Source organism: Ambystoma mexicanum, chromosome 1p (assembly GCF_040938575.1).
Source record: "Ambystoma mexicanum isolate Mex_15411 chromosome 1p, UKY_AmexF1_1, whole genome shotgun sequence".
Taxonomy (NCBI): domain Eukaryota; kingdom Metazoa; phylum Chordata; class Amphibia; order Caudata; family Ambystomatidae; genus Ambystoma; species Ambystoma mexicanum.
The window spans coordinates 256,660,750-256,672,875 of NC_090921.1; the positions used below are offsets into that span (position 1 = coordinate 256,660,750).

The window sequence follows — 12,126 nt, forward strand, 5'->3', positions numbered from 1 at the left end:
ATGGGATGACCATGTTCTGCTCTCCTCTGACGTGAAAATGCTTGCCCCCCAGGCAAAGCCTACCCCAGCACTGCCACCTTCCTTCTTGGTCATTCAGCCCATGAAGCGAATGTCAGTGGATGCCTTTGCCTCTACTTTCTCTGCTCCTCCTACTCCGGTGGCCGACACTCACTATGACACAGCCCTCTCTAACCTGCATCTTTCGATCTCCAACACTTTCACCTGTCATGAAAATCCGTCTGAAGCCTACCTCCAAGTGCAACTCCTGATATGACTCCAACCTCGCCACCCTGAAACGCAAGTACAGAGTGGCTGTGAGGAAGTGGAGGACTTCGGGCACATCCTCTGACAAACTGGCCTGCTGCCTGCTCCAAAGGCAATACAGACTCTCTGTACTTTCCTAGAAAACAGTCCATATTCAAACCTGCATCTCCGCAGCCTCTAACAACACAGCCAAACTCTTTTAAATTTTCAAGATGTTTGCCCATCCTACTGAAGTTTCCACTGAAGTTTCCACCTCTCCTGTTCCCTCCAAGGCCCTCTGTATGGCTCTGGCTTCTCATTTCACCATTAGAACTCAGGACATCTTGTCCTCGCTTTCCTCTTCCTCTCCCTAACCTCACTCAGGCCACCTTTGGCCGCCTCTACCACTCCTCTTGCTTTTTCCTCCTTCTCTCTGACAACACCTGATGATGTTTCTAGACAAGTCCGATCTATGAAAGTGTTGTCCAAACAGGTGCTCCCCTGCTCTTCCAGAATAATCAAGCACCACATTGGCACCCTTGCTCCAGCCTTGGCCGACTTCTGGAATCACTCGTTCAACACTGGATCCTTCCCCTCTCTCTTCAATCAGTCCCTTGTGCACTACCTCCTGAAAAAGCCTTCTGCCGTTCCTAGCTATCCAGCAAACTATCACTCAATTTCTATCACTACTTTCCTGGGCAAACTGCTGGAAAAGCTGGCCATCTCCCATCTTACTCTCCACACTGAATCTGTTGGTTGTCTCCATGACCATCAGTCTGGCTTCAGAGCAGGCAGAGGCATGGAAACTGCCCTCCTAACACCTGTGATGATCTGCTTACTAATCTTACTAATCTACTAGACCTTTCCTCTGCTTTTGACATGCCACCCTGATCAATCGACTCTGCGAGAACCTGGGCATCACGGATCAGGCAAGGCATTGCGAACCTCCTTCTTCCTGGACCGACCCTCCCAGGTCCAAATTGGGTCCTTTCTCTCCACCACCCCTCTCTCCACATGTGGTGCCCCCGAAAGCTCGATCCTCTCACCCTGGCTCTTCAATGTCTATCTGGCCCCTTTGGCCCACTTGATCTCCACCTTCTCTTCTAACTTCAGTGTTCTGCGGATGACACTCATCTCTCTTTCAGGTTTCCCTCACCTCCTCTCCTCCCTCGCTCATTCCTGACTGTCTATACACAGTTCAGAATTGGCACGCCTTCAACGATCTATGCCTTAATGCCTGCAAGATGGAGATCTTTCTCCTTTGGACCCCTGATCACGCTTTCCTTATCTCACTCTGGCTGCCCTCCTCTACCCTCGCCATCCTGTGAGGCAAAAAACCTTGGTGTTATCTTCGAATCCACTCTCTCCTTCTCTCTTCACATCACTGACCTTGCCAAGAAGGCCCACTTCCAGCTGCAACTCCTCCGAGGTAGTCTAACTTTTCTCACTTCCCCCAGAAGCTCACGGTCTCCAGAGCCCTGGTTCTCTCCAGGCTGGACTACTGCAACATCCTCTTTCTCAATCTGCCTAACTCTACTCTTCGCCCCATGCAACTAATACAGAACAGGACAGCAAGACTTATCCTTGGCCTCAAGCCTAGGGACCGTATCTCTCCAGCCCTAAAAACTCTCCACTGGCTCCCGGTGGCTGCAATGGCCCTCTGCATCAAACTCTCTTCTCTATGTCGAAATACCTTCCTTCTAGAGCCCTTTGCTCAGCTTCCTCCAACTCTCTAAGGGGCAGAGGCTTATCTAAGCAGAGAGTGGGAGGTAGATTTCACTCCTCTGCAGGTGCTTCCTCTGGATCGGCCTCCCTGTCCCTCTCGGGCTTGAGCCGGACCACCTGAAGTTCCAGAAATGGCTTAAGACCTTTCTTTTCTACTCTGCCTTCTCTCTCTCACTTCCTTGCTAACTTACCTGCCTGCTGTGCTGACTGGTTGCTTGGTACCCTGAGATTCTAATCCTTGCACTGCCACCTGGTCTACCAAGCACTTGGGGCTGTAACTGTAACCCCTACAGTCCCCCTGTCTCCTTGCACCTACCCAGAGCCACGCTGCCCTGGCTGCACTTACTCAGAACCATGCGGCCCTGATCAGACTTCACCCTTCCCTTCCCCCTGCAATTCCCCCTCTCCCTTCCACCTGCACTGCTCATTGTCGCACTTGCATGATCCGGAAGACACAAGGCCTAGTAGGATAATTTGTCTTGTCTTCCCTCTCTTGTCTTGTGTCACCTAGAAACACTTGTGTACAGGCGTGTTATACATACCATATCATATCATAAACTGAGAACTTCACAAAAGAGCACTATGAAACAGATGAAAAACCTTCCAGTTAGCATAACACATATCCTCACTAACGTGTACACTTTTTTAGCAGGCTTTGTATTGGTCATAGATGGAGGGGCAAACTCAGCAATACATAAGGGAGCAAGTGGCACGGCAATCAAGCTAAAGGTTACATATATACCAGTAAGACCTAAGACAACATGGGGGGACCTCAGCCATGATGTAAAATAATGATTACCTCAATCATAATGAGTTCTATTGAAATGCTACCTAGGGCATATCTAGAGAGTCCAGGTGTACACACCATGGAATGCTCAGACCTATGAAGGAAATTTCATTTTTTTAAATTTCATTTTTTAAAGGATGCAGGGACTCCCATTTCTGTCAACCAATGTTCTATATTGTTTTTTGTTTATACTGCCATATACTCAGGATGATTTCCTTTGCCATTATCAGTGGTCTGTATACAAAAACTAGCTTGGGTACCTGGCGTTGCCCGAGTCCTAATCGAGTAGTGTCTCATGTGCCCTGGAGGATGTTACTCTTGTCCTCTTGTCGACAAGTCTTGCTTCAGTTTGCTCTGGTGTCTCATGTGCCCTGGAGGATGTTGCTTTTGTCCCCATGTCAGCAAGTCTTGCTTCAGTTTGCTGTGGCATCTTATTTGCCCTGGAGAAAGTTGCTCTTGTCCTCTTGTTGGCAAGTTGTGCTGCTGTTTGTTTTTTTGTTTCAGAAGCTTTTGATATTGATTTTCGCCTTGCATCAGATGGAGTGTTTCCAAGTGATGTTCGTTTTTTGTGCAGCATGTTTCAGTCACTCAATGGCTTCAGCACATTTGAGAAAGTGTCCAAGAAAGATTGATTGATTGTGCTCTCTTCTTGTGAATGGACTTAGTAAACTGTATCCTTTCCATCTCCCATATTTGGAGGGGTGTGATAAAAAAATAATATTTTTTTTAAATTCCCTTTAAAAATGCTTTAATAAACACTTTCGAACTGTATACAGTAGTAATACATTTCAGAGGAATAACCAACCCATCGAACAATTTGCTTTAGACACTTTTCAAAATGTTGCCTACTTCCAGTACCAACTGTAGTCAATCGTAGATGAGGGTGTCTACTGAGTGATTTTTTTGCATCCAAACAGACTACAATCTTACCCCAGACAAATGAGGAATCCATGCAAAATTTGGTAACAGTGGGTTCAAGGGTGTGGATTTGTATAGCCGGACAAACATACACACACATATACATTTATTCCGCTTTATATATAAAGATGCCTATTGCACTGTTATCATAAAGTTGTTTATTTAGACCTACAGCAGTGTCACCAATTCTGCTCTGAGTTTATGTTGTTTTGGTTAAGTTTATGAATTGAATGAAAACTTAGTTCCTGAGTTCCTCTGGCAGCTAGCCCGTGTGCGCTATTTCCTAGCATTAAGACACGCATGTATTCAGGTAATTTAAATCTGTATGTAAACAAATATTTACACCTCATGCAAAGTAACATCTGCACCTTAATACTATATTGACTTCCCAATGTGGAACTAAAAAGAAAACATAGGAAAAATTAAAATAGATCAACAGAAAAATTAGGAATTCGAAATAATGTTTTCTGACAATGCATCCAGCAAAATAGAGACATAATATATTCAAGAAAAGTTTTAATTTAGTCTAAATAATTGCATTTAAACACTAACCACTGCAAAATATCTACAATTTAGGAAGGATTGCTAAACATTCATGCTTGCTGGATTTATGCCATTGTTATTTTATTTTGCAGATGAAGAAGGCCTATAGGAACATCGACGGTTATAAAGATGTGATAATAACGAGTATAAGGTAAGCAATAATTTAGTCTGCATTATTATCCCTTTTAGAAATAGATGGAATATATATTTTATCTGACAAATGTGAATTGCAAATTATGCCTAAATTATAAGTAAATGGAAAAAACGCTTTTTTGGCAATCCTTTTTGGAGAACACATGCTATTTTTGAGCAAATGGCTTTACTTTTGAGAGAGAATTAATTTTTTTTAACAAATTGGTTCCTTTAAAAAAAATATATATGTTTGGTGAGGAAACTTTTCTCTAGAATAAAGGCTATTGATAGTTCACCTGTGATGCAAATTCTAGGCCAACATTCGGCCAGTTTGAGCTTGCCTCATTCCTTTCAGTGTCGCTCATGTGCATCAAGCAGTCGGAAGCTTGTGCCCTAGATATAATTTAAGAATGACATTCACCTTTGGAAAAAGGGTAAAGATAGACACCCACTACAACACCACTTGTTGATCACTTGTGTGGGCAGCAGCAATGCTGTGAACGCAGCCCTACACTGCTTTCTGAAAGTGCCACATTCTTGGTCCCATGCTTAACTTAAGGTTCCAAAAAAGTTATCTCCGTGAGTATTATCTTAGAAGTAATTCCACAAAGGGAAAAATACTTCCTAGAATTGAATCCGTTCTGCTAGGAAAAAGCTAGTGGTAAAGGCATCACGGATGCTACTATTACCATCAGCAGTATTGCATAATTGTAAAAACGCAAAGATTATCACACAGGACCAGCAATAAGATACTAAGGTATTTCATACGTATTGAGGTTGAGGCCTGCAGCTTGACAGGAAGGGATGTGGGAGGGCTGCTGAAGGATAGTGTTAAGAGAATGATGAGGGAGAGCTATGCAGAGAAAGTCTCACTGAAGAAGGATCCTTACAGGCTCTTCTTGGAGGTGAGAATGATTGACAAGGATCTCTCCTGGGGATCTATGCAACTCAAAGTTGATATCTTTGCTGCCATGATTGTTTCACACAATTATGGCACAATGGACTGCCTTGGTATTGCTAGAACTTGGCTACAAGACTGGTTGCACCGTAGACTTTGTGTATGTGCGTTGGAATTCAAGCTTTTTTCTCTGGCTTCCAGGTATGGCTTTCAGAGTGAACAATGAGAAGCATGGTTTCAAGTGTAAGTTCAAAGAACGCCTGGCTGATGGATCTGGGAGCACTTGTACATAAATGAACAGTGCTTTCCCCGCCTGAAACTTCCACTGCACTCCAATTTGCACAGTACGAGAATGTGGTCAAGTTGCTGAATGCAAAATAATGTCAACTTCTACTGTGATCTCGTTTAACAATCCAAGTATCCTCTCAGTTCGCCCCATAACAGTTCATTGTCATCTTTGTTAACAGAGTATGTTTCTAGACATTAATTGAGGATCAACTGTCCTCTCTTTTAATTTGAAGGTTGAATTGGAAGAGTATAAAGGCATACCTGAAAATCTCATTGTTGAGCTCAAAGCTTCTGCTCACAACAGTGCCATACATGTGCTGGTTGAGAAAGGCATTTCGATCATGCCTGGATCCTATTATTCCAGCACAAAGAAAGGCTGTTGACACCCCACAAGATGCAAGTGCTGAAAGACCACATTCCACAACTTCAGCAACTCTAATTCAGAAAGCCAAGCACGGCCACACCTCATCATGATACACTACCAGACAAAGCAGAACAAATATTCTAGACGGTCATCACAGTTCACTAAACACATTAAGACAAACCTCTCTTACTGTTTTACTTAAAGCATTGAAACTATGCACTTGAAGTTCAAATTCCAATACAATGTTCTTCAGCAAAGAATCCAGCCTGTAAACTAAAATAGATAACAGAACATGCATCATAACTTTCACCTTACCATATTAACTTAGAAAGTCCATGTCCTAACTAACTCTCAAAACACAAAGTTCCACTTGTAAAAGAAGGGGTTAAAGCATGGCTAAAATTAGTACACACTAAACCTCAGCAAAAAAAACTAAATGCACAATAAATCTCTCAAAAAGAGGCCACAACTTAACAAGCACAGCAACAGATGTAGAATGTTCAACAGGCCTCACATCACACTATTTCAAAAAATCTAATGTGAATTAAACTCTTAAGCCTCACTATTCAGTTGAGATCTCCCTGAAGCAATTCAGGAAATCAGGAGCTAATTCCTGGAATAGCAAGAAATTGCTATTTTCGTCACTTTCCACTACAGCACCACATAAAGGACAACATCTTGAAAGAAGAGCTCTTCTCTTTTCTATCACTGCTTCCCCGTGCTGTCCAAAACAGTGTCCTCCTTCTTCATTCTAGCAAGATTGGCCTGTTTCACTAGGATCCCACAAAGCCCTCATTATCAGAGGTGTGCCTCACTTATGTAAGTAGGTCTGCCCCTTTGCAGCAATATGCTCAACAATTTCGTCCCGCAAAGTCCCTGTTAGCTTTTCTCTGGCCCGCAGTGCTTTAATTCTTATGCTGCCACCTGGATACTGGCTCTTTCGCTGCCCCTCACGGACACAACTGGTTCCTGCAGTCACTACTAGGTAACCTTGGCCTGGGTTAGCTGCCCCTCGCATACTCCCAACTTGGGCTTGAAACCCTCATACAGCACAATTACTGTCTGCCCCTTGCAGACTCAGTGGGACCTTATCCCCGCAAAGCCTCTGTCTGCCCCTTGCAGACCTGATAGGTCCCCTGGGCCTGGCACTGCCTGAAAACATCCATGGCTGGCCCTCACTAGCCCCACTGCAGCATGCAGCTCTCCAACCTCAAGAGAGGATCTTCTCTTGTTTGGGGGGGGGGGCGGTGGATGTCCATCTGCCTTCTCAGGTGCTGTCCTCCAGCACAGCCAGCATTCTCATCCCCATTGTTAAGGTGGGTGCCTGTCCAAGCATGACACTGATACCAGTGTAGGAACAGGAAACATCTTTACTAAGTTCCAGCTCCGGGTAAAGGGTACGGGAATACACTTAGGCCACATCAGGTAAGTTACATGGACAGAACATCCACCGTCATCCTCTATCAGTTAACCCATTTTCTCAACTGCACATTCACAGAACCATTCCAAACATAACATTCTCACACACAGCATTCCATGTCACTCACTCCTATTATTCCATGCATACAGGGCAGGGTGGAGGGAAAGACAAGACACAACACTCTCCTTCATCTTGAAGTAGATCTGTCCTAAGCATTCAGCAATGTTGCTGCACTTTTCCTAATCATGCTTCATGTGGAAATGTCATAAGCATACTATTGCAATAGATATTGAAGAAATGTGGTGGTAGGCAAGAGTAGTAGAGGTCCAGACACAAGCTCAATTTTGTAGAGTTGATAGTGGAAACAAATGCAGATATGTGCTGACTATAGTCTGAGAGAAATTATTGGATCTGCCCGAGCATAGCTCCCAAAGCCTGATTAAGTACTGATAATGGTGATGAGTGGTCTTATGGTCTACTGTGTCTTACGCTAGGGACGAGTGCACCCGGTATGGTATTGTAGGCTATTTATAAAGTTCTCCAATCGAGCGAGCACTGTCAAGGAGGGCTGATTTGAGTCGCTTGCAGGTTAGAACAACTAAGCCAGCTGTTTTTTGAGTGCTCGCTTTATTTATACTGTGACGCGAGAAAGCTATTCTATTGAAGCAATCTAGACATGTAAAAGTTGGTGTCCAGACATTTGGTCGACTGAAAACTGGTCGAAAGACATTTGGTCGACGCAATTTGGTCGAAAACCAAATGGTCGAATTTTTTTTTTTAATTATATTTTTATTTTTGGGGTTTTCGTTTTAAAAAAAAAAAGGTTTTTTTTAGAAAAAAGGGGGTTGGGGGGATCCCCCCCCAAAAAAAAGGGGTGAAAATAAAAAAATTCGACCATTTGGTTTTCGACCAAATTGGTTCGACCATTTGTCCAGTCGACCAATTTTTTTCGACCAATTGTCTGGTAACCGTAAAAGTTAACATCCTCCATGCCGGCCCATGCAGCTAGTCTATCAAATTCGGAGCAACATGAACTAAATGAATCTGACATATGGAATATTGATGAATTGCAAAAGAAGATGAAGAAAAAACAAAACGCTCAAAAATTATTACACCGATGGATATCAAACTCTTGTAACGGGAACGGACTTCATGTTAATCAAGGCAAATAATAAAAAAACAGATGGGGCTATTAGCGATCTCGGTAAGCATGCAAATTGTTCTATTTCAGATGTTGACTTGCTTGCTGTAAACACCCAAAATGGTCAAAGCTTAAGCTTCAATCTTATTGAGCTGGATGATTGTAGTATTTGACCAATAAGCACAAATCCTCATATAAAGCCTACTGAATTAAAGCAACATCCTTAGAGTCCTTAAACCGGCCAATGCTTCATTCTCAAGTTGTTACTCATAACATAAATCAACAAACGACTTGTATGCATCCAGAACAGTTTGCTACTAGTAAACAAGATGTTCTTAGAGGTCTGATTGAAACTAGGAACACTAATGAAAAACCCCATGACACAAGTCAAGTTAACGAAACGAGTATAGTTTTTGACACACAAATTGAGGTTCAACCTATCCAGAATGCAATGAACCTCTCGCAGTCTCCTATATTCTATCCAAACCAGCGAATCCCATCTTCTGATACATCAATTTCTACACCTGAATCATTTGCAAAACCAGCCCAGAGACCGTCCTTTGGTTTCAGACCTTCCTTATCGTTGCCACAAGAACTTACTCTGGGTTCCATAAATAATGGATTGTTTGCGTTAACCAAATTGTATGAAACCCTTGTTCAAAAAATTTGACCTCAAGATGATAATTGTCAAATTTTTTGCTTGAATATTGATTGGATTGCCTATAACCTAAACCAAAACAAAAAATCAATCCAAAAAATGAACGAATAATGACCTACTAAACAATGGTGGTGATAAAGGTTGTTATAATTGTTCGTCAGACAAGGGCTCATCTGATAGGGATATGAATGCATTGTATAGGCAATTAGATAGGCAATTAGAAGAGGTAAGACCAGTAATAGAGGTCTCAAATACTCCACACATACCTATATTTGATGTCTTGATTCAAGAACAATCCCAATGCTCTACTACTCAGCAATTGATACTCGAGTCAGAGTAGATTATCTCAGAACCGGGCACCAATGCTATAGTAGAAGATGCTATAGTAGAAGATGCAACAAAAGAAGAACCATTGTATTAGGTGTTTATACTACACAAAGGGCGTAAGAGGAAAATGAAAGTGCAACAGGTCCGATCACGGCAAAGGAAGTAAAAAAAACACCAAGTTCTAAAAAAAGTAAATTCAAATAATGCTAAAAAGTTTATAGATCATTTGACAACCCCTACCAAACTGGCAAATGAAAAATCTAAATCTAAAGCACGGAAAGGTTGAGGCGCATCTGAGCAAGATGTGATATTGAGACAGAATTATGATGTTGTTAATGCTGCAGATAGCATAAACTCTATGTTGGACGAAGAAATGTTAATGAATCTTTCTACTTACTCGTTACCACCTAGTCCCACACAAAATGATGAGAGAAGAATCGATTGAAGTAGTTGAAACAGAATGCACTAAAAATACACTAGATGAAGTTCAGATTAGTATTTCAAATGATTATAATGAAAGCCAGTTTCTAACACTAAAAGAAAAGCGTAATCTTCCAGAACCAACTCTTCAACAACTGAGAAATCACGTACAAATCAAATTAAAAGTAATACTTTGTCCTCTCACCCGGTGTCGACAAATGATCCACGGGTGACTGAGTTGAAATAGTCTGATCGACTATCTATAATGATGCTTGATCGCCTTAGAAAAAACCCTTTTACAAATTGGTCTACTCTTATGACCGTCTTTAAATCTTTTGCAAATCTCCAGTTAATTCGCTCTTGTGACATTGAATCTCTATGGTTAAAAAAAAATCGTCTTATGGACACTGTTATTCTATCGATTCCATCATTAATTATTAAAGATCTAATATGGAGTGAGAGGCATAGCTTGGGTGAAGCTGGCTTTCATTTAGATTTGGTACATTCACTGAGGCAAAGGCATGATCATTCTTGAAATGCTGACGGGCAATACAACAGAGATCCTATTTATCTAAACTGTTCAGGCAGCCAAGGGAGATTGGTAAGGACTTTACATTTTGAGTCTGAAAGGCACACTGAAAATCACTTGAATTGGACGTGGCTGAAGAAAGCCCTACATGAGACTAATGTTCAGAACAAAAAATAATGTCAAATGAGAGATAATCCATGCACTATTAAGATGTTGAGTTGGAATACTAGGGGGCATAGACATCTGCTTGATCCTTGTAATAACGGTCTCTTTGCACATACAGATGTCATTGCCGTCCAAGAAACATGGCTACTGACTGGTTAATAACAGTACCAGCAATCCATAATGGCAAGGGAAGACCACCAGCAGACCTTTTAACAACCATTAAGTTAGATATAAATACCAAGTTGATAGCGTGGGCATCACACCACCCATGCTTCCAACAAAAAACAATACTATATCCCAAATGGCGGTTTTGAATTTATATTGGAACCCCACAATGCTATCTGATACATTATTTCTAGAATTGGTCACCGATATGCTTAATTTGATAGCCCAAGATGGCAATATATGTATGTCACTAATAGTTGGTGACCTGAATTTAAAATGCATTGGGATCCCAATTTCTAAACTGACAACTAAATCAAGACTGTGGTTGGGATTGATGAAAGCTAGAGGCTCTAAAATGTTAAATGGTACAACAGAGAAAAACACCCCTGCGAAAAACAGCTGGTCTAGAGACCAATTGAAGCTGCAAATACCATCAAAAAATGAGCTCTCCGTGTAGGTTCACCAGTACTATTTAATATGACAGAAGCAGAAGCATCTAAAAGTGACTTTTTTAGCAGCCTCCATATTTCAGAGCAAGATTTGGCAAGGATAGCATTTAACATTTTTTGCCAGCTATCATCAAGGGCTGCACGCCCCGATGGGTTCACTGATTGTGTTCTTAAGTCTAATCCTGAAGAATGGGCCGAGATTTTGTTTCTGATTTTTCAGAAAATAATTTTGACTGGTGTTATTCCTCCTTCGTGGAAAACCTTGGTTATCATCCCTCTATTCAAGAAGGGCAGGGATCGATCCAACCAACTATCGACCTATGCCCTTCTTGATATTCCTTGGATGATTTTTGCACTCATGATCTTCACTGAGTTTGTGGTCTGGCTAAGAGCTAGTGGAACAAGCGACTTTTGTCAATCTGGGTATGTCTTAGGGTTGGGGACATCTGTGAATCTTATAGTTCTAACAGCTTTGAAATATAAGGCAACCCAGCAAAATCAGAACATCTATCTGGCATTAATTGACTTTCGTCAAGCTTTTGACTCGGTTTCGAGAGTTGTATTATGGCAAAAAATGAAAGATGCAAACTGTCCCCCTGAACTTCTATAGTTAGTCCAACAACTCCATACTAACACTTCAATTAGAGTCAAACTTGACAGAGAGGGAGCACTGGCGGAAGAAATTCCTACGAGAAGAGAGCTGAAGCAGGGCTGTGCCTTAGCAGCATTTAATTTCTATATCCAAGATATATGTAAAATCGCTAGAAACTATAAGTTCATTCCCACCAAAGATAGGATCTACAAAAATATCTTGCTTGTTGTTTGCCGATGATCTTGTGATCATCGATCAAACACCAATAGGTCTACAAAGGCAGTTAGAAGCCCTTGGAACAACAGAAATTAAAATCCACCTTTTAATTAATGTGGCCAAATCGAATATCTTAACATTTTCAA

General features: G+C 41.7%; 1 long non-coding RNA gene across 1 annotated transcript in view; it reads left to right on the forward strand.

Annotated features, from left to right (window-relative positions):
* The window catches only part of LOC138498202 (uncharacterized), a 93,027-nt gene extending 87,518 nt beyond the window's left edge, over positions 1-5,509 (forward strand). Inside the window, exons 2-3 of the long non-coding RNA XR_011278718.1 lie at positions 4,309-4,367; positions 5,448-5,509. This is a non-coding gene — a long non-coding RNA (uncharacterized lncRNA). The remainder of the gene's footprint in view (positions 1-4,308; positions 4,368-5,447) is intronic.
* The last annotated feature ends 6,617 nt before the right edge of the window (positions 5,510-12,126 follow it).